At 60.1% G+C, this 20,000-nt stretch overlaps 2 non-coding genes across 2 annotated transcripts; both read right to left on the bottom strand.

Moving 5' to 3' along the window:
• Positions 1–228: 228 nt before the first annotated feature.
• LOC131866650 (5S ribosomal RNA) lies at positions 229–347 on the bottom strand. The gene has a single exon (XR_009365251.1). It is a non-coding gene; the product is annotated as a 5S ribosomal RNA (ribosomal RNA).
• A 5,916-nt stretch (positions 348–6,263) lies between these two features.
• On the bottom strand, positions 6,264–6,382 carry LOC131866698 (5S ribosomal RNA). The gene has a single exon (XR_009365298.1). It is a non-coding gene; the product is annotated as a 5S ribosomal RNA (ribosomal RNA).
• Positions 6,383–20,000: the final 13,618 nt, after the last annotated feature.

The following is a 20,000-nucleotide window of genomic DNA, read 5'->3' as shown; positions in this document are numbered from 1 at the left end:
TTCACCTGGGTGCGCGCGCAGCACCTCGGGCGCACCGGGGTGCGCGCACAACGCCCGGGTTGCACCGTGGCCTGTGTGCTCGGGGCGCCTCGGGTGCGCGCTCGGTGTCGCCCCCGCGCGCGCGGTAGTGCGGGCAGCGCACCCCGGCCCGGCCCGGCCCCGACGAGAACGCAAACGGGCAAAAGGTTTATTCAAATAGCATTGCGACGCCCGGCGAAAAACTAAAAAAGGGTGCAACACCGGGACTTCCCGGGAGGTCACCCATCCCAGTACTACTCCGGCCCAAGCGCGCTTAACTGCGGAGTTCTGATGGGATCCGGTGCACTAACGCTGGTATGATCGCACCCGTTATGAGCTTGTCGCAGTGTGTACTTAGCAAACCGCGACCCACGTGCGAATCCACCCCGGCCACCCACCCCCGTCGAGGTGCACACCCTCCCTCGCGAAGTGCGCCCCGTTCGCCAAGTGTGAGCCCTGCCCGGGTGCGCGCACCTTGCTAGGGCGTCGGGTGTGCACCCGGCCCGGCCTACGTGCGTGCACCTGGACGGGGCGTCGTGTGCGTGCAGTGTCCCGTCTGCAACGCGGTGCCCACACACCACCTCGGGCGCAACGACCTGCGCTCACATGTGGGCCGAGTGCACCTTGGTGCATGTTCGGGGCGCCTCGGGTGCACGCTCGATCTTGCCCCGGTGCACCAAGGCGCTCGGTTTGCCCCGGGTGCGCACTTGGTGCAAGGTGGGCACCCAAAATAGGGATCAAGCACCAAAACACAAGTTTCGGGATGCAAAATGGGACCCAAGGACCACAAATGCGTTCCAAGACCCATGATGGGTCCACGAGAACAAAAATGTGTTCCGAGACTTAATAAACAAATATTGGGTTTTAGGAGAAGAAACATGCTCTGATGCCCAAAACGAGAATCGACCCCGAAAAGGCCACAGGCCAAAAGTGGGATGCGAGACAAAAAAAAATGGGACCCGAGGACCAAAATTGGGTTCCCAGGTCGAAGACAGGGCAACCGGACAAGAAACGACCTCTAAGGCTCGAAATGAGTCCCGACGACTAAAACTTGACAAGAAGCACCCATCAGGCACCCAACTCGACACCCATGGGATGCCGACCCACCCGGGCTTCCACCTAGCACACCTTGGCACCCACCCACCCTCGCACCCAACCTCGCACCCAACTTAGCACCTTTGAACCCACATTGGCACTCACCCTGACCCTGGCACCTTGGAACCCACATTGGCACTCACCTTGACCCTGGCACCCACCTTTGCACTCACCTTGGGACCCACCCTGGCTCCCACCTCGGCACCCACCCAGACACCCACCTTGGTTCCTTGGCACCCACCTTGGATCCTTGGCACCCACCCCGACACCCACCTTGGCACGCAACTTGGCTACTTGCCACCCACCTTGGCTCCTTGACGCCCACCCCGACAACCACCCCGTGACCTACCCTGGCTAGGGTTGGTGCACACCCACCCTGGTGCCCACCTTGGCACCCACCCCATGACCCACCTTGGCACGCACCTTAGTACCCACCCCGTTACCCACCCTAGGACCCACCCCGTGACCCACCTTGGCCAGGGTGGGTGCCTTGGTGCGCACAACTTGCCTGGGCTGCACACCAGGGCGGGCTCAAGATGGCACCCGCGTTCCGTTTTTTTCACTATCTTTCAAAACGGAAATTTTAAAATCTCGTTTTTTTTTTTTTTTTTGCCTTTTCTGGAAATTAGTGAAGGCAGCGCATCAAAGGTGCGCAATGCTGGTGCGAACCCGGGAGCGCTCCGATGTGTGCTCCAAGGTGCGGCGTGCACGAAGTCCGAGCCCGGCTTGCCCCGGGTGCGCACCTCGCGTGCACCTTCGCCGGGGTGAGCACCTTGGCTGGGTTGCGCGCCCTGGTGCGCACCAAGGAGCGCTCTGAAGTGTGCTCCAAGGTGCGGCGTGCACGAAGTCGGAGCTCGGTTTGCCCCGGGTGTGCACCTCGGGTGCGCACCTCGCGTGCACCTTCGCTGCGGTGGGCACCTTGGCTGGGTTGCGCGCCTTGGTGGGCACCATGCAGTGCACGAAGTCGGAGCCCGGTTTGCCCCGGGCGCGCACCTCCGCCAGGGTGGGCACCTTGGTGCGCACAACTTGCCTGGGCTGCGCACCAGGAAGGGCTCAAGATGGCACCCGCGTTCCGTTTTTTTCACTATCTTTCAGAACGGAAATTTTAAAATATCGTTTTTTTTTGCCTTTTCTGGAAATTAGTGAAGGCAGCGCATCAAAGGTGCGCAACGCTGGTGCGAACCTGGGAGCGCTCCGATGTGTGCTCCAAGGTGCGGCGTGCACGAAGTCGGAGCCCGGTTTGCCCCGGGTGCGCCCTGGTGGGCACCATGGTGCGCACCAAGGAGCGCTCCGAAGTGTGCTCCAAGGTGCGGCCTGCACGAAGTCGGAGCCCGGTTTGCCCCGGGTGTGCACCGCGGGTGGGCACCTTGGCGCGCATGCCTTGCCTGGGCTGCGCACCAGGGCGGGCTCAAGATGGCACCCGCGTTCCGTTTTTTTCACTATCTTTCAAAACGGAAATTTTAAAATCTCATTTTTTTTTGCCTTTTCTGGAAATTAGTGAAGGCAGCGCATCAAAGGTGCGCACCTCGCTGCCCACCACGGTGCGCAACGCCGGTGGGCACCCGGGAGTGCTTCGAAGTGTGCTCCAAGGTGCTGCGTGCACGTTGTCGGAGCCCGGTTTGCCCCGGGTGCGCACCTCGCGTGCACCTTCGTCGGGGTGGGCACCTTGGCTGGGTTTGCCCCGGCTGCGCTCCGAAGCGGGGTTATTGGAGCGCCGCCTCTTTTTTTGTCGGAGCGTTTGGTGGGGTTTCTCGCATTGGCTCTTCCCAGGCCCGGTTGCCACCCTGGCGCGCACGAAGTCGGAAGTAGGGTTAATTGCCCGGGTGCGCACCTTTGCCAGGGTGGGCACCTTACCTGGGCTGTGCACCCGGGCGGGCTCAAGATGGCACCCGCGTTCCGTTTTTTTCACTATCTTTCAAAACGGAAATTTTAAAATCTCCTCTTTTTTTTGCCTTTTCTGGAAATTAGTGAAGGCAGCGCATCAAAGGTGCGCACCTCGCTGCCCACCTTGGTGTGCTCTGAGGTGCGCACCCGGGAGCGCTACGAAGTGTGCTCCAAGGTGCGGCGTGCACGTTGTCGGAGCCCGGTTTGCCCCGGGTGCGCACCTCGCCTGCACCTTGGCCGGGGTGGGCACCCTGGCTGGGTTTGCCCAGGGTGCGCTCCGAAGCGGGGTTACTGGAGCGCCCCCTCTTTTTTTGTCAGAGCGTTTGGTGGGGTTTCTCGCATTGGCTCTTCCCAGGCCCGGTTGTTGGGTGCGCTCCCACCCTGGCGCGCGCGAAGTTGGAAGTTGGGTTAATTGCCCGGGCGCGCACCTTCGCCAGGGTGGGCACCTTGGTGCGCACACCTTGGCTGGGCTGCGCACCAGGGCGGGCTCAAGATGGCACCAGCATTCCCTTTTTCTCACTATCTTTCAAAACGGAAATTTTAAAATCTCGTTTTCTTTTGCCTTTTATGGAAATTAGTGAAGGCATCGCATCAAAGGTGCGCACCTCGCTGCCCACCTTGGTGTGCTCCGAGGTGCCCACCACGGTGCGCTCCGAGGTGCCCACCACGGTGCGCAACGCCGGTGCGAACCCGGGAGCGCCCCGATGTGTGCTCCAAGGTGCGGCGTGCACGAAGCCGGACCCCGGTTTGCCCCGGGTGCGCACCTCGCGTGCACCTTGGTGCGCACACCTTGGCTGGGTTGCGCGGCCTGGTGGGCACCATGGTGCGCACCAAGGAGCGCTCCGAAGTGTGCTCCAAGGTGCGGCGTGCACGAAGTCCTAGCCCGGTTTGCCCCGGGTGCGCACCTTCGCCGCGGTGGGCACCATGGCGTGCACGAAGTCGGAGCCCGGTTTGCCCCGGGTGCGCACCTCGCGTGCACCTTCGCCGGGGTGGGCACCTCGGCTGGGTTGCGCGCCCTGGTGCGCACCAAGGAGCGCTCCGAAGTGTGCTCCAAGGTGCGGCGTGCACGAAGTCGGAGCCCGGTTTGCCCCGGGTGCGCACCTTCGCCGCGGTGGGCACCCTGGTGCGCACCATGGCGTGCACGAAGTCGGAGCCCGGTTTGCCCCGGGTGCGCACCTCGCGTGCACCTTCGGCGGGGTTGCGCGCCCTGGTGCGCACCAAGGAGCGCTCCGAAGTGTGCTCCAAGGTGCGGCGTGCACGAAGTCGGAGCCCGGTTTGCCCCGGGTGCGCACCTCGCGTGCACCTTCGGCGGGGTTGCGCGCCCTGGTGGGCACCATGGTGCGCACCAAGGAGCGCTCCGAAGTGTGCTCCAAGGTGCGGCGTGCACGAAGTCGGAGCCCGGTTTGCCCCGGGTGCGCACCTCGCGTGCACCTTCGCCGCGGTGGGCACCATGGCGTGCACGAAGTCGGAGCCCGGTTTGCCCCGGGTGCGCACCTCGCGTGCACCTTCGCCGGGGTGGGCACCTCGGCTGGGTTGCGCGCCCTGGTACGCACCAAGGAGCGCTCCGAAGTGTGCTCCAAGGTGCGGCGTGCACGAAGTCGGAGCCCGGTTTGCCCCGGGTGCGCACCTCGCGTGCACCTTCGCCGCGGTGGGCACCATGGCGTGCACGAAGTCGGAGCCCGGTTTGCCTCGGGTGCGCACCCCGCGTGCACCTTCGCCGGGGTGGGCACCTCGGCTGGGTTGCGCGCCCTGGTGCGCACCAAGGAGCGCTCCGAAGTGTGCTCCAAGGTGCGGCGTGCACGAAGTCGGAGCCCGGTTTGCCCCGGGTGCGCACCTCGCGTGCACCTTCGCCGCGGTGGGCACCTTGGCTGGGTTGGGCACCATTGAGCGCTCCGAAGTGTGCTCCAAGGTGCGCACCATGGCCCTCCAAGGTGCGCAGCATGGCGTGCACGAAGTCGGAGCCCGGTTTGCCCCGGGTGCGCACCTCGCGTGCACCTTCGCCAGGGTGGGCACCTCGGTGCGCACACCTTCTCAATGTTTTCTTGCCTTTTCTGGAAATTGGTGAAGGCAGCGCATCAAAGGTGCGCACCTCGGTGTGCTCCGAGGTGCGAACCCGAGAGCGCTCCGAGGTGCCCACGAAGTCGAAAGTCGGGTTAATTGCATTGTTTTCCCCGGGTGCGCTCCGAGGTGCGCAACATCGGTGCGCACCAAGGAGGGCTCCGAAGTGTGCTCCAAGGTGCGCACGATTCGGAGCTCGGTTTGCCCGGGGTGCGCACACCTTGGCTGGGTTGCGCACCCTTTGTGCGCTCCAAGGTGCGCACGAAGTCGGAGCTCGGTTTGCCCCGGGTGCGCACCTTCGCCAGGGTGCGCACCTTGATGCGCACGCCTTGGCTGGGCTGCGCACCTTGGTGGGCGCCATGGTGCGCACCTTTCGTGCGCTCCAAGGTGCGCACGAAGTCGGAGCTCGGTTTGCCCCGGGTGCGCACCTTGGTGGGCGCCATGGTGCACTCCGAGGTGCCCAAGATTGGTGCGCAACAAGGAGCGCTCCGAAGTGCGCTCCAAGGTGCGCAGGTGCGCGCGAAGTCGAAAGTTGGGTTAATTGTCCGGTTTGCCTCGGGTGCGCACCTTGCGTGCACCTTCGCCAGGGTGGGCGCCTTGGTGCGCACACCTTGGCTGGGCTGCGCACCCGGGCGCGCACACCTTGGCACCCGCGTTTCCTTCATTTTAAATTTTTTTTTTTTACAATCTCTCAAGTGGGAAATTCTATAATCTCAACTTTTTTTGCCTTTTCAGGAAACTTTTGAATGGAGCGCATCATTGGTGCGCTCCGAAGTGTGCTCCAAGGTGCGCACCTCTGGTGTGCTCCAAAGCTCTCTCCAGCTGCGTGCACCTGCCCCGGCCGCGCACCCGGCCCCGCCCAGCTTCGCTCACCTGTCCCGGGCGTCTGGTGCGGAACCTTAGAGTAAGAAACATCACCGTGCACCTTGGCCAACGTGCGCGACTCGACCGAGCGCGCACTGGCCGAGGTGCACACCGATTTCACCTGGGTGCGCGCGCAGCACCTCGGGCGCACCGGGGTGCGCGCACAACGCCCGGGTTGCACCGTGGCCTGTGTGCTCGGGGCGCCTCGGGTGCGCGCTCGGTGTCGCCCCCGCGCGCGCGGTAGTGCGGGCAGCGCACCCCGGCCCGGCCCGGCCCCGACGAGAACGCAAACGGGCAAAAGGTTTATTCAAATAGCATTGCGACGCCCGGCGAAAAACTAAGAAAGGGTGCAACACCGGGACTTCCCGGGAGGTCACCCATCCCAGTACTACTCCGGCCCAAGCGCGCTTAACTGCGGAGTTCTGATGGGATCCGGTGCACTAACGCTGGTATGATCGCACCCGTTATGAGCTTGTCGCAGTGTGTACTTAGCAAACCGCGACCCACGTGCGAATCCACCCCGGCCACCCACCCCCGTCGAGGTGCACACCCTCCCTCGCGAAGTGCGCCCCGTTCGCCAAGTGTGAGCCCTGCCCGGGTGCGCGCACCTTGCTAGGGCGTCGGGTGTGCACCCGGCCCGGCCTACGTGCGTGCACCTGGACGGGGCGTCGTGTGCGTGCAGTGTCCCGTCTGCAACGCGGTGCCCACACACCACCTCGGGCGCAACGACCTGCGCTCACATGTGGGCCGAGTGCACCTTGGTGCATGTTCGGGGCGCCTCGGGTGCACGCTCGATCTTGCCCCGGTGCACCAAGGCGCTCGGTTTGCCCCGGGTGCGCACTTGGTGCAAGGTGGGCACCCAAAATAGGGATCAAGCACCAAAACACAAGTTTCGGGATGCAAAATGGGACCCAAGGACCACAAATGCGTTCCAAGACCCATGATGGGTCCACGAGAACAAAAATGTGTTCCGAGACTTAATAAACAAATATTGGGTTTTAGGAGAAGAAACATGCTCTGATGCCCAAAACGAGAATCGACCCCGAAAAGGCCACAGGCCAAAAGTGGGATGCGAGACAAAAAAAAATGGGACCCGAGGACCAAAATTGGGTTCCCAGGTCGAAGACAGGGCAACCGGACAAGAAACGACCTCTAAGGCTCGAAATGAGTCCCGACGACTAAAACTTGACAAGAAGCACCCATCAGGCACCCAACTCGACACCCATGGGATGCCGACCCACCCGGGCTTCCACCTAGCACACCTTGGCACCCACCCACCCTCGCACCCAACCTCGCACCCAACTTAGCACCTTTGAACCCACATTGGCACTCACCCTGACCCTGGCACCTTGGAACCCACATTGGCACTCACCTTGACCCTGGCACCCACCTTTGCACTCACCTTGGGACCCACCCTGGCTCCCACCTCGGCACCCACCCAGACACCCACCTTGGTTCCTTGGCACCCACCTTGGATCCTTGGCACCCACCCCGACACCCACCTTGGCACGCAACTTGGCTACTTGCCACCCACCTTGGCTCCTTGACGCCCACCCCGACAACCACCCCGTGACCTACCCTGGCTAGGGTTGGTGCACACCCACCCTGGTGCCCACCTTGGCACCCACCCCATGACCCACCTTGGCACGCACCTTAGTACCCACCCTGTTACCCACCCTAGGACCCACCCCGTGACCCACCTTGGCCAGGGTGGGTGCACCCACCCTGGTGCCCACCTTGGCACCCACCCATCCTAGCACCCAGCCTGTGACCGGGCTTGGAACCCAACCTTGCACCCGTCTTGGCCAGTGTGGGTGCGCACCCATCCTGGCACCCACGTTGTGACACACCCTTTAACCCACGCACCCTAGCAGCCACGTTGGCACCCACCTTGGAACACAACCTAGCAACTTGGCACCCACCCCGTGACCCACCTTGGCATCCACCATAGCAGTCGCCCACTTGGCACCCACCTTGGAACCCAAGTTGGCACCCACCTCGGCACCCACCTTGACACTTGTGGACCCACCTTGCCACTCACCCTAGCATCGACCCATCCTAGCACCCACCCTGGCACCTTTGCACCCTAGCACTCACCCATCCTAGCACCTAACCTGTGACCCACCTTGACACTCACCCTCGCACCCACCTTGGAACCCAACCTAGCACCCACCCACCCTGACACCAACCCTAGCACCTACCCACCCTTGCACCCACCCTGTGACCCATCTTGGCACCCACCCATCCTACCACTCAACCTATCACCCACCTTCTCACCCACCTTGGCATCCACCTTAGCACCCACCCACACTGGCACCTTGGCACCCACCTCGGGCAAGGTGGGTGCACACCCACCCTGACACCCAATTTAGAACCAACCGAGCATGTTACCCACCTTGGCACCCACATTGCAGCCCACCCTAGTACCCACCCTATGACCCACATTGGCATCCACACCCTAGCACCCAGGCACCTCGACACCCGCCTTGACACGCACCCTAGCACTAAACCTGTGACCCACCTTGGAACTCACCCTAGAACCCACCCACCCTGTGAACCACCTTGGCATCCACCTTAGCACCCACCCACCTTGGCACCCACTCTAGCACTCACCCATCCTAACACCCAACTTGTTACCCACCTTGGCACCCGCCCTCGCGTCCACCTTGAAACCCACCCTAGCACCCACCCACGCAGGAGCCCACCTTGGCACCCAACCTAACACCCACGCATCCTGGCACCCAACTTGTGACCCACCTTGGAACCCACCCTAGTACCCACCTTTGAACCCACTATATCACCAACCCACCTTGGCACCCACCCTATGACCCTCTTTGGAATCCACCCTAGCACGCACCCACCCTGGCACCCACCATGGAGCGCACCCTAGCACCCACCCACCTCGGCACGCACCTCAACACCCACCTTGGTGTGCGCACTGCGCCAACCTCTCAAAGACCCTATGTGGTGCGCTCCAAAGTGTACACCTTTGGTGCGCTCCAAGGTGCGCACCTTTGGTGCACACCGAGGTGCACACCAAAGTGTGCACCGAGGTGAGCACCAAAGTGCACTCCAAGGTGCACACCAAGGCGTGCACCTTTGGTGCGGTCAATGCAAACGAATTCGGAAGTTGGGGTCGATGTCCTAATCGCTGCTGCAGACTACACGTATGAGAATCGGACAAATAGCTTTATATAGGGGAGGTGTTGCGTTTGATGGGTCGACTCCCCTGGTTGTGTGCACTGCACCAACTTCAAAGACCCTGTCTTGTTTAAGAAGTCAAAAGTTGGGGTGGATGTCCTAATCATTGCTGCAGTCTACGCATGTATGAGAATCAGACAAATAGCTTATATAGGGGAGGTGTTGCATTCGGTGGGTTGACTCCCCTGGTTGTGCGCACTGCGCCAACCTCAAAGACCCCGCATAGCAGAAGAAGTCGGAAGTCGGATTTTGGTGAGCACCAAGGCGTGCACCTTTGGTGCGGTCAACGCAGACGAATTCAGAAGTTGGGGTGGATGTCCTAATCGTTGTTGCAGGCTACACATGTATGAGAATCAGACAAATAGCTTATATAGGGGAGGTGTTGGGTTTGATGGGTCAACTCCCTTGGTTGTGCGCATTACGCCAACCTCAAAGACCTTGTTTTCGTTAAGAAGTCAAAAGTTGGGGTCAATGTCCTAATGGCTCCTGTAGGCTACACATGTATGAGAATCGGACAAATAGCTTATATAGGGGAGGTGTTGGGTTTGATGGGTCGACTCCCCTGGTTGTGCGCATTACGTCAACCTCAAAGACCTTGTTTTCGTTAAGAAGTCAAAAGTTGGGGTCGATGTCCTAATTGCTCCTGTAGACTACACATGTATGAGAATCAGACAAATAGCTTATATAGGGGAGGTGTTGGGTTTGATGGGTTGACTCCCCTAGTTGTTCGCATTACACCAACCTCAAAGACCTTGTTTTCGTTTAGAAGCCGAAAGTTGGGGTCGATGTCCTAATTGCTCCTGCAGGCTACGCATGTATGAGAATCAGACAAATAGCTTATATAGGGGAGGTGTTGGGTTTGATGGGTCGACTCCCCTGGTTGTGCGCATTGCGCCAACCTCAAAGACCCTGCATTGCGGATGAAGTCGAAAGTCAGAGTTTGGTGTGCTACAAGGTGTGGTCGAAGGTGCTCACCTAGGTGTGCACCTTTGGAGCGCAGGAAAAGTGCCCTCCAAAAGTGCGCACCTTTGGAGTGCACAAAAGTGCCCTCCAAAAGTGCGCACCTTTGGAGCGCACAAAAGTGCCCTCCAAAAAGTGCCCTCCAAAAGTGCGCACCTTTGGAGCGCACAAAAGTGCCCTCCAAAAAGTGCCCTCCAAAAGTGCGCACCTTTGGAGTGCAGAAAAGTGCCCTCCAAAAAGTGCCCTCCAAAAGTGTGCACCTTTGGAGTGCACAAAAGTGCCCTCCAAAAGTGCGCACCTTTGGAGCGCAGAAAAGTGCCCTCCAAAAAGTGCCCTCCAAAAGTGCGCACCTTTGGAGCGCAGAAAAGTGCCCTCCAAAAAGTGCCCTCCAAAAGTGCGCACCTTTGGAGCGCAGAAAAGTGCCCTCCAAAAAGTGCCCTCCAAAAGTGCGCACCTTTGGAGCGCAGAAAAGTGCCCTCCAAAAAGTGCCCTCCAAAAGTGCGCACCTTTGGAGCGCACAAAAGTGCCCTCCAAAAAGTGCCCTCCAAAAGTGCGCACCTTTGGAGCGCACAAAAGTGCCCTCCAAAAGTGCGCACCTTTGGAGCGCACAAAAGTGCCCTCCAAAAGTGCGCACTTTTGGTGCGCACCAAGGCGCTGGTTCGGTCGTTGCAGGCGAGTTCGGAAGTTGGGGTCGATGTCCTGAGCGGAGGTGCAAACTACACAGGTGTCGGAATCGGACAAATAGCTTATATAGGGGAGGTGTATGCTTCGATGGGTCGACTCCCCAGGTTGAGCGCACCGCGCCAACCTCAAAGACCCTACGGTATGGATGAAGTCGGAAGTTGGGTCCGATGACCGATTCGATTAGTAGGTATGCTCATGAGGTCGGAATTTGGGTCCGATGACCTGCCATGTGCAGGAAGGCGAATGTTGGCACTGTGCGTTGCAAGGTGCACACCAAGGTGCTGGTGCGGTCTTTTTAGTCGAGTTCGGAAGTTGGGGTCGATGTCCTGATCGGAGGTGCAAGCTACACAGGTGTGGGAATCGGACAAATAGCTTATATAGGGGAGGTGTATGCTTCGTTGGGTCGACTCCCCGGGTTGAGCGCACCGCGCCAACCTCAAAGACCCTACGGTATGGATGAAGTCGGAAGTTGGGTCCGATGACCGATTCGATATGTAGGCATACTCGCGAGGTCGGAATTTGGGTCCGATGACCTGCCATGTGCAGGAAGGCGAATGTTGGCACTGTGCGTTGCAAGGTGCGCACCAAGGCGCTGGTTCGGTCGTTGCAGGCGAGTTCGGAAGTTGGGGTCGATGTCCTGATCGGAGGTGCAAACTACACAGGTGTGGGAATCGGACAAATAGCTTATATAGGGGAGGTGTATGCTTCGTTGGGTCGACTCCCCGGGTTGAGCGCACCGCGCCAACCTCAAAGACCCTACGGTATGGATGAAGTCGGAAGTTGTGTCCGATGACCGATTCGATATGTAGGCATACTCGCGAGGTCGGAATTTGGGTCCGATGACCTGCCATGTGCAGGAAGGCGAATGTTGGGACTGTGCGTCGCAAGGTGCGCACCAAGGCGCTGGTGCCGTCGTTGCAGTCGAGTTCGGAAGTTGGGGTCGATGTCCTGGTCAGAGGTGCAAACTACACAGGTGTGGGAATCGGACAAATAGCTTATATAGGGGAGGTGTATGCTTCGATGGGTCGACTCCCCGGGTTGAGCGCACCGCGCCAACCTCAAAGACCCTACAGTATGGATGAAGTCGGAAGTTGGGTCCGATGACCGATTCGATACGTAGGCATATTGGCGAGGTCTGAATTTGTGTCCGATGACCTGCCATGCGCAGGAAGGCGGAATTTGGGTCCGATGACCGAGTTGATGGCGTGCCATGCGCAGAAAGGCGGAATTTGGGTCCGATGACCGAGTTGATGTTGATGGCCCGCCATGCACAGGAAGGCGGAATTTGGGTCCGATGACCGATTTGAAGGCGTGCCATGCGCAGAAAGGCGGAGTTTGGGTCCGATGACCGAGTTGATATTGATGGCCCGCCATGCGCAGGAAGGCGGAATTTGGGTCCGATGACCTGACATACGCATGGAGTCCGACTCGGGGGCCGATGTTCGATTCGATGACTTGCATTGTGGGTAAAGTCGGAAGTTGTGGTCTTTGACCCGATTCGATGACCAGACTTCGGCTGCTTGAGAATCGGACAAATAACTTATATAGGGGAGGTAGTGTTCTCGAGCATCCTCCCCCCGTGCCCGTTTATGTCGATTGATGCTGGTGCTCGACTGGTTGGAGCGCTCGGATGCAAAAATCTTGCACCAGGATTTATCGATTGTGATGGACACGGCAAGTCTCCTGATTGCTATGCAGGAGCTCATCGTGAATCTCTATGCGGCCTTGGTATGGACTCGACCTGCGGAATGGTTCGGCAATGGTAGTCGCTCCAACACGTCCTTGCAATGGCCACAGAGGTGATTCGACTAGAGCTCCAGTCTAGCTTTTGGGTTGCTTGGCGGACTGGTATAGCCGCGATCGAGTTCCGGCCATGAACGTTTTAGATAGCTCTTGGGCTTTCTGGGACGGAAGTCGGAAGTTTGGGCTGTTGTCCGATTTGATGACCATTCTTCGGATGTGTGAGAATCGGACAAATAACTTATATAGGGGACTGTGTTGTCTCACGCAGCCCCCTCCGTGCCCCTCTATCTCGACCGATGTTGGTGCTTGAAAGGGTTGGGATCGCTCGGATTTATAAACGTGCACCACCATTTGTCGAGTGTGAGGGACGCGGCAGGTCTCCTAAATGCTATACGGGCGCTCTCTGAGAATCTCTATCCGGCCTCGACACAGACTAGTCTTGCTGAATGGTTTGGCACTGGTAGTCGATCCAACACGTCGTTGTTGTGGCCGCCTAGGCGATTCGATTCGAGCCCCCGTCTAGCTTTTGGGTTGCTTGGCGGATTTTGCCCTATCCGCAAGTGAGCTCGGTCCCTAAACGTTCGAGAAACCCGATTGCTATGCGCCGACTCTCTTTCTTGCGAGCCTCCATCTAGCTTTTGGGTCTCTACGGAACGGAAGTCGGAATCTGGGACCGTTGTTTGATTCGACGAGGCAGACTACGGTTGTGCGAGAATCGGACAAATAACTTATATAGGGGAGGTGTTGACTGGAGCATTCTCCCCCGTGCCCCTCTAACTCGACCAATGCTGGCGCTCGAACGGTGGTAGCGCTCGGATTTTCGTTGAGCGCCAGCATTGGTCGATTTAGAGGGGCATGCGAGATTCCCGAATGCTATGCGAGGGCTCTAACGGAAATGTCTATTGGTTTCGGTATGGATGCAATTGCGAGTGGTTCGGCAAAGGTAGTCGTTCCGATGCGTCCATGTCGTGGCCAAATCGATAATTCGATTTGAGCCCTCGTATAGCATTTGGGTCTCTCGATGTGATTCCGCATTCCAGTCCCTTTGGGCACTGCTTGAGCCGCATCCCAGGGGGTTCCCTTCCCAATAATCTGCCTCGCAACCCGATTGCTATGCGGTGAGGCTCCTCGGCCGCCTCGGAACTATCTGTGTATCAGACGCATCGCGGGATAAGGGGTTGGCAACGGTAGTCGCCCCAAGCGCGTCCGATGCTTGGACCATTCCGAGGCGGCCCTGAAGCCTCTTCCGTCTAGCCGTTGGGTCCTTCTCGCCGCATCCCTTGCCTCGCACCCCGATTGCTATGCGGTGAGGCTCCTCGGCCGCCTTGGAACTATCTGTGTATCAGACGCATCGCGGGATAAGGGGTTGTCACTGGTAGTCGCCCCAAGCGCGTCCGATGCTTGGACCATTCCGAGGCGGCCCTGAAGCCTCTTCCGTCTAGCCGTTGGGTCCTTCTCGCCGCATCCCTCGACTCGCACCCCGATTGCTATGCGGTGAGGCTCCTCGGCCGCCTTGGAACTATCTGTGTATCGGACGCGTCGCGGGATAAGGGGTTGTCACTGGTAGTCGCCCCAAGCGCGTCCGATGCTTGGACCATTCCGAGGCGGCCCTGAAGCCTCTTCCGTCTAGCCGTTGGGTCCTTCTCGCCGCATCCCTCGCCTCGCACCCCGATTGCTATGCGGTGAGGCTCCTCGGCCGCCTTGGAACTATCTGTGTATCGGACGCGTCGCGGGATAAGGGGTTGTCACTGGTAGTCGCCCCAAGCGCGTGCGATGCATGGACCATTCCCAGGCGGCCCTGAAGCCTCTTCCGTCTAGCCGTTGGGTCCTTCTCGCCGCATCCCTCGCCTCGCACCCCGATTGCTATGCGGTGAGGCTCCTCGGCCGCCTTGGAACTATCTGTGTATCGGACGCGTCGCGGGATAAGGGGTTGTCACTGGTAGTCGCCCCAAGCGCGTCCGATGCTTGGACCATTCCGAGGCGGCCCTGAAGCCTCTTCCGTCTAGCCGTTGGGTCCTTCTCGCCGCATCCCTCGCCTCGCACCCCGATTGCTATGCGGTGAGGCTCCTCGGCCGCCTTGGAACTATCTGTGTATCGGACGCGTCGCGGGATAAGGGGTTGTCACTGGTAGTCGCCCCAAGCGCGTCCGATGCTTGGACCATTCCGAGGCGGCCCTGAAGCCTCTTCCGTCTAGCCGTTGGGTCCTTCTCGCCGCATCCCTCGCCTCGCACCCCGATTGCTATGCGGTGAGGCTCCTCGGCCGCCTTGGAACTATCTGTGTATCGGACGCGTCGCGGGATAAGGGGTTGTCACTGGTAGTCGCCCCAAGCGCGTCCGATGCTTGGACCATTCCGAGGCGGCCCTGAAGCCTCTTCCGTCTAGCCGTTGGGTCCTTCTCGCCGCATCCCTCGCCTCGCACCCCGATTGCTATGCGGTGAGGCTCCTCGGCCGCCTTGGAACTATCTGTGTATCGGACGCATCGCGGGATAAGGGGTTGTCACTGGTAGTCGCCCCAAGCGCGTCCGATGCTTGGACCATTCCGAGGCGGCCCTGAAGCCTCTTCCGTCTAGCCGTTGGGTCCTTCTCGCCGCATCCCTCGCCTCGCACCCCGATTGCTATGCGGTGAGGCTCCTCGGCCGCCTTGGAACTATCTGTGTATCGGACGCGTCGCGGGATAAGGGGTTGTCACTGGTAGTCGCCCCAAGCGCGTCCGATGCTTGGACCATTCCGAGGCGGCCCTGAAGCCTCTTCCGTCTAGCCGTTGGGTCCTTCTCGCCGCATCCCTCGCCTCGCACCCCGATTGCTATGCGGTGAGGCTCCTCGGCCGCCTTGGAACTATCTGTGTATCGGACGCGTCGCGGGATAAGGGGTTGTCACTGGTAGTCGCCCCAAGCGCGTCCGATGCTTGGACCATTCCGAGGCGGACCTGAAGCCTCTTCCGTCTAGCCGTTGGGTCCTTCTCGCCGCATCCCTCGCCTCGCACCCCGATTGCTATGCGGTGAGGCTCCTCGGCCGCCTTGGAACTATCTGTGTATCGGACGCGTCGCGGGATAAGGGGTTGTCACTGGTAGTCGCCCCAAGCGCGTCCGATGCTTGGACCATTCCGAGGCGGCCCTGAAGCCTCTTCCGTCTAGCCGTTGGGTCCTTCTTGCCGCATCCCTCGCCTCGCACCCCGATTGCTATGCGGTGAGGCTCCTCGGCCGCCTTGGAACTATCTGTGTATCGGACGCGTCGCGGGATAAGGGGTTGTCACTGGTAGTCGCCCCAAGCGCGTCCGATGCTTGGACCATTCCGAGGCGGCCCTGAAGCCTCTTCCGTCTAGCCGTTGGGTCCTTCTCGCCGCATCCCTCGCCTCGCACCCCGATTGCTATGCGGTGAGGCTCCTCGGCCGCCTTGGAACTATCTGTGTATCGGACGCATCGCGGGATAAGGGGTTGTCACTGGTAGTCGCCCCAAGCGCGTCCGATGCTTGGACCATTCCGAGGCGGCCCTGAAGCCTCTTCCGTCTAGCCGTTGGGTCCTTCTCGCCGCATCCCTCGCCTCGCACCCCGATTGCTATGCGGTGAGGCTCCTCGGCCGCCTTGGAACTATCTGTGTATCGGACGCGTCGCGGGATAAGGGGTTGTCACTGGTAGTCGCCCCAAGCGCGTCCGATGCTTGGACCATTCCGAGGCGGACCTGAAGCCTCTTCCGTCTAGCCGTTGGGTCCTTCTCGCCGCATCCCTCGCCTCGCACCCCGATTGCTATGCGGTGAGGCTCCTCGGCCGCCTTGGAACTATCTGTGTATCGGACGCGTCGCGGGATAAGGGGTTGTCACTGGTAGTCGCCCCAAGCGCGTCCGATGCTTGGACCATTCCGAGGCGGCCCTGAAGCCTCTTCCGTCTAGCCGTTGGGTCCTTCTCGCCGCATCCCTCGCCTCGCACCCCGATTGCTATGCGGTGAGGCTCCTCGGCCGCCTTGGAACTATCTGTGTATCGGACGCGTCGCGGGATAAGGGGTTGTCACTGGTAGTCGCCCCAAGCGCGTCCGATGCTTGGACCATTCCGAGGCGGACCTGAAGCCTCTTCCCTCTAGCCGTTGGGGCTTTCTCGCCGCATCCCTCGCCTCGCACCCCGATTGCTATTCGGTGAGGCTCCTCGGCCGCCTTGGAACTATCTGTGTATCGGACGCATCGCGGGATAAGGGGTTGGCAGTGGTAGTCGCCCCAAGCGCGTCCGATGCTTGGACCATTCCGAGGCGGCCCTGCAGCCTCTTCCGTCTAGCCGTTGGGGCCATCTCGCTGCATCCCCCACCTCGCACCACGATTGCTATGCGGTGAGGCTCCTTGGCCGCCTCGGAACTATCTGTGTATCGGACGCATCGCGGGATAAGGGGTTGTCACTGGTAGTCGCCCCAAGCGCGTCCGATGCTTGGACTATTCCGAGGCGGCCCTGCAGCCTCTTCCGTCTAGCCGTTGGGGCCATCTCGCCGCATCCCCCAGCTCCTCGGCCGCCTCGGAACTATCTGTGTATCGGACGCATCGCGGGATAAGGGGTTGGCAGTGGTAGTCGCCCCAAGCGCGTTCGATGCTTGGACTATTCCGAGGCGGCCCCGCAGCCTCTTCCGTCTACCCTTTGGGGCCATCTCGCCGCATCCCTCGCCTCGCACCCCGATTGCTATGCGGTGAGGCTCCTCGGCCGCCTGGGAACTATCTTCGTATCGGATGCATCGCGGGATAAGGGGTTGTCACTGGTAGTCGCCCCAAGCGCGTCCGATGCTTGGACTATTCCGAGGCGGCCCTGTGGCCTCTTCCGTCTAGCCGTTGGGGCCATCTCGCCGCATCCCTCACCTCGCACCCCCATTGCTATGCGGTGAGGCTCCTCGGCCGCCTTGGAACTGTCTTCGTATCGGAAGCATCGCGGGATAAGGGGTTGTCACTGGTAGTCGCCCCAAGCGCGTCCGATGCTTGGACTATTCCGAGGCGGCCCTGCAGCCTCTTCCGTCTAGCCGTTGGGGCCATCTCGCCGCATCCCCCACCTCGCACCCGGATTGCTATGCGGTGAGGCTCCTCGGCCGCCTTGGAACTATCTTCGTATCGGACGCATCGCGGGATAAGGGGTTGTCACTGGTAGTCGCCCCAAGCGCGTCCGATGCTTGGACTATTCCGACGCGGCCCTGTGGCCTCTTCCGTCTAGCCGTTGGGGCCATCTCGCCGCATCCCCCACCTCGCACCCCGATTGCTATGCGGTGAGGCTCCTCGGCCGCCTTGGAACCATCTTCGTATCGGACGCATCGCGGGATGAGGGGTTGTCACTGGTAGTCGCCCCAAGCGCGTCCGATGCTTGGACCATTCCGAGGCGGCCCTGAAGCCTCTTCCGTCTAGCCGTTGGGGCCTTCCCGCCCCATCCCTCGCCTCGCACCCCCGATTGCTATGCGGTGAGGCTCCTCGGCCGCCTTGGAACCATCTGTGTATCGGACGCATCGCGGGATAAGGGGTTGGCACTGGTAGTCGCCCCAAGCGCGTCCGATGCTTGGAGCATTCCGAGGTGGCCCTGAAGCCTCTTCCGTCTAGCCGTTGGGGCCTTCCCGCCCCATCCCTCGCCTCGCACCCCGATTGATATGCGGTGAGGCTCCTCGGCCGCCTTGGAACTATCTGTGTATCGGACGCATCGCGGGATAAGGGGTTGGCACTGGTAGTCGTCCCAATCGCGTCCGATGCTTGGACCATTCCGAGGCGGCCCTGCAGCCTCTTCCGTTTAGCCGTCGGGGCCTTCCCGCCGCATCCCTCGCCTCGCATCCCGATTCCTATGCGGTGAGTCTTCTCGGCCGCCGCGGAACTATACCTGTTATTGCTACTGCATCCTTCGGCTGGTAACCTCCTCTGCCGCCTTGGAACGTTCTCTTTGTCGGACGCGTCGCGGGATAAGGGGTTGGCACTGGTAGTCGCCCCAAGCGCGCCCGATGCATAGACCGCTCCGAGTTGACCTTGCTTTCAGCCTCTCACATGCATAGACCTCTTTGAGTCGACCCTGCAGCCTCTCACGTTTAGCCTTTGGAATCTCGCCTCACAACATGATTGCTATCCTTGATGCATCCCTTGCCTCGAGCCCTGATTGCTTTCTTGGCTGCATCCCTCCTCTCCTCACAGCCCGGTTGTCATCACTGCTTCATCCGTCGCTTCATGCATTCTGGCTGCTGGGCCCTTCCCACCGCACACCTCGATTGCTATCTCTTCTGCATCACACACCCCGATTGCTATCTCTGCTACATCCCTCGGCTCTCACTTCTGCATCCTTCGCCTCCCACCTCGATTGCTATCAATGCTGCATCCGTAACCTCACACCCCGATTGCTATGCGGGGAGGCTCCTTGGCCGCCTTGGAAATTTCTGTGTGTCGGACGCACCGCGGGATAAGGGGTTGGCACTGGTAGTCGCCCCAAGTGCGCCCGATTCTTAGACCGCTTCGAGGTGACCTCGTAGCCTCTTTCGTCCAGGCTTCCTGCCTTCAACGCCCTTTTTACACCTCGATTGCTATGCGCGGGCTCGTTGGCGTCTATCACCTCTCTGCGAAGAGTGGCACGATGATTGTTGGGGTAAATCGTAGCAGTCCGATCTCTGGCCTTGGGCCATTGTGAGGGCTGATCGATTTCCTGTGCGCATCTCGTGTTCGCCCAGTAACAGACTCGACGACTTGTAATCGGTCTTGTTCCCGATTGTTCCTGGAGGTAGTCTTCGGAACTCTTGGATTTGACCTGTCACTCGAACTGTCCTCTTCCGAGGATGCTTGTGTGTGTGTGCTTGTGCCATTTCCTTGGCGGTATTAACGAGATATTAAAGAGCGGAGTGAGCGCCTCGCCCAGCTATGTTTGGGGCTCTCACTCCCTTACCCGGTGTGCGACCGCTTTGCACGTAGGTTGCGGAGCATCGCGACTCTTTCGATGTTTGGCGGTTGTCTTCCGGTGATGCGTTGGTCCCGAAGTGCACGTTACTAGCATTTCTGCCATTGTTCTCGATCTTTGGCACGTTCCTTCGTTGCAATTGGATATATATCTCCGTTTATACGCGCAGGCTTCTCCCGCCTATTCAGCGCTGTCCCACTCTCAGCACTCTCGTGGTCTCCTTGGCTTCTCTCTCCCGTGAGCGAGCTCTCTTCTCGAGTCTTTTCCATGTCCCATGGAGGTTGCCTTGCGAAATTCGGGCACACAAACGTGACCGGATAAGAGCGGAATTGCCTATGAGGAGAAGCTCACCTTAGGGAGCAGCAATGCCGAGTGTTTCGACAGAGGGTAGAGGGGGCGTTGTTTGGGCGGTTGCACAAAAGAGTGCTACGGTTGCACTGAAGGTTGCTTCTTCGTCTCCGACGAACTCTTCGAGGCAAAAAAGCTTGTATACGGGGTCGAGGTGGGACTGTTCGTGCGAGTTGCGCCACCAAAAGTGCGTAGGGGGCATATACCTGGGAAATGGATGTCTCTGAGTGGCCTTACTCGGTCGCGTGCACGGTGCATTCTCTAACG

Source organism: Cryptomeria japonica, unplaced genomic scaffold (assembly GCF_030272615.1).
Source record: "Cryptomeria japonica unplaced genomic scaffold, Sugi_1.0 HiC_scaffold_152, whole genome shotgun sequence".
Lineage (NCBI taxonomy): Eukaryota > Viridiplantae > Streptophyta > Pinopsida > Cupressales > Cupressaceae > Cryptomeria > Cryptomeria japonica.
The sequence above is the reverse complement of the archived record's forward strand: the minus strand, read 5'-3'. Positions and strand labels throughout refer to the sequence as shown.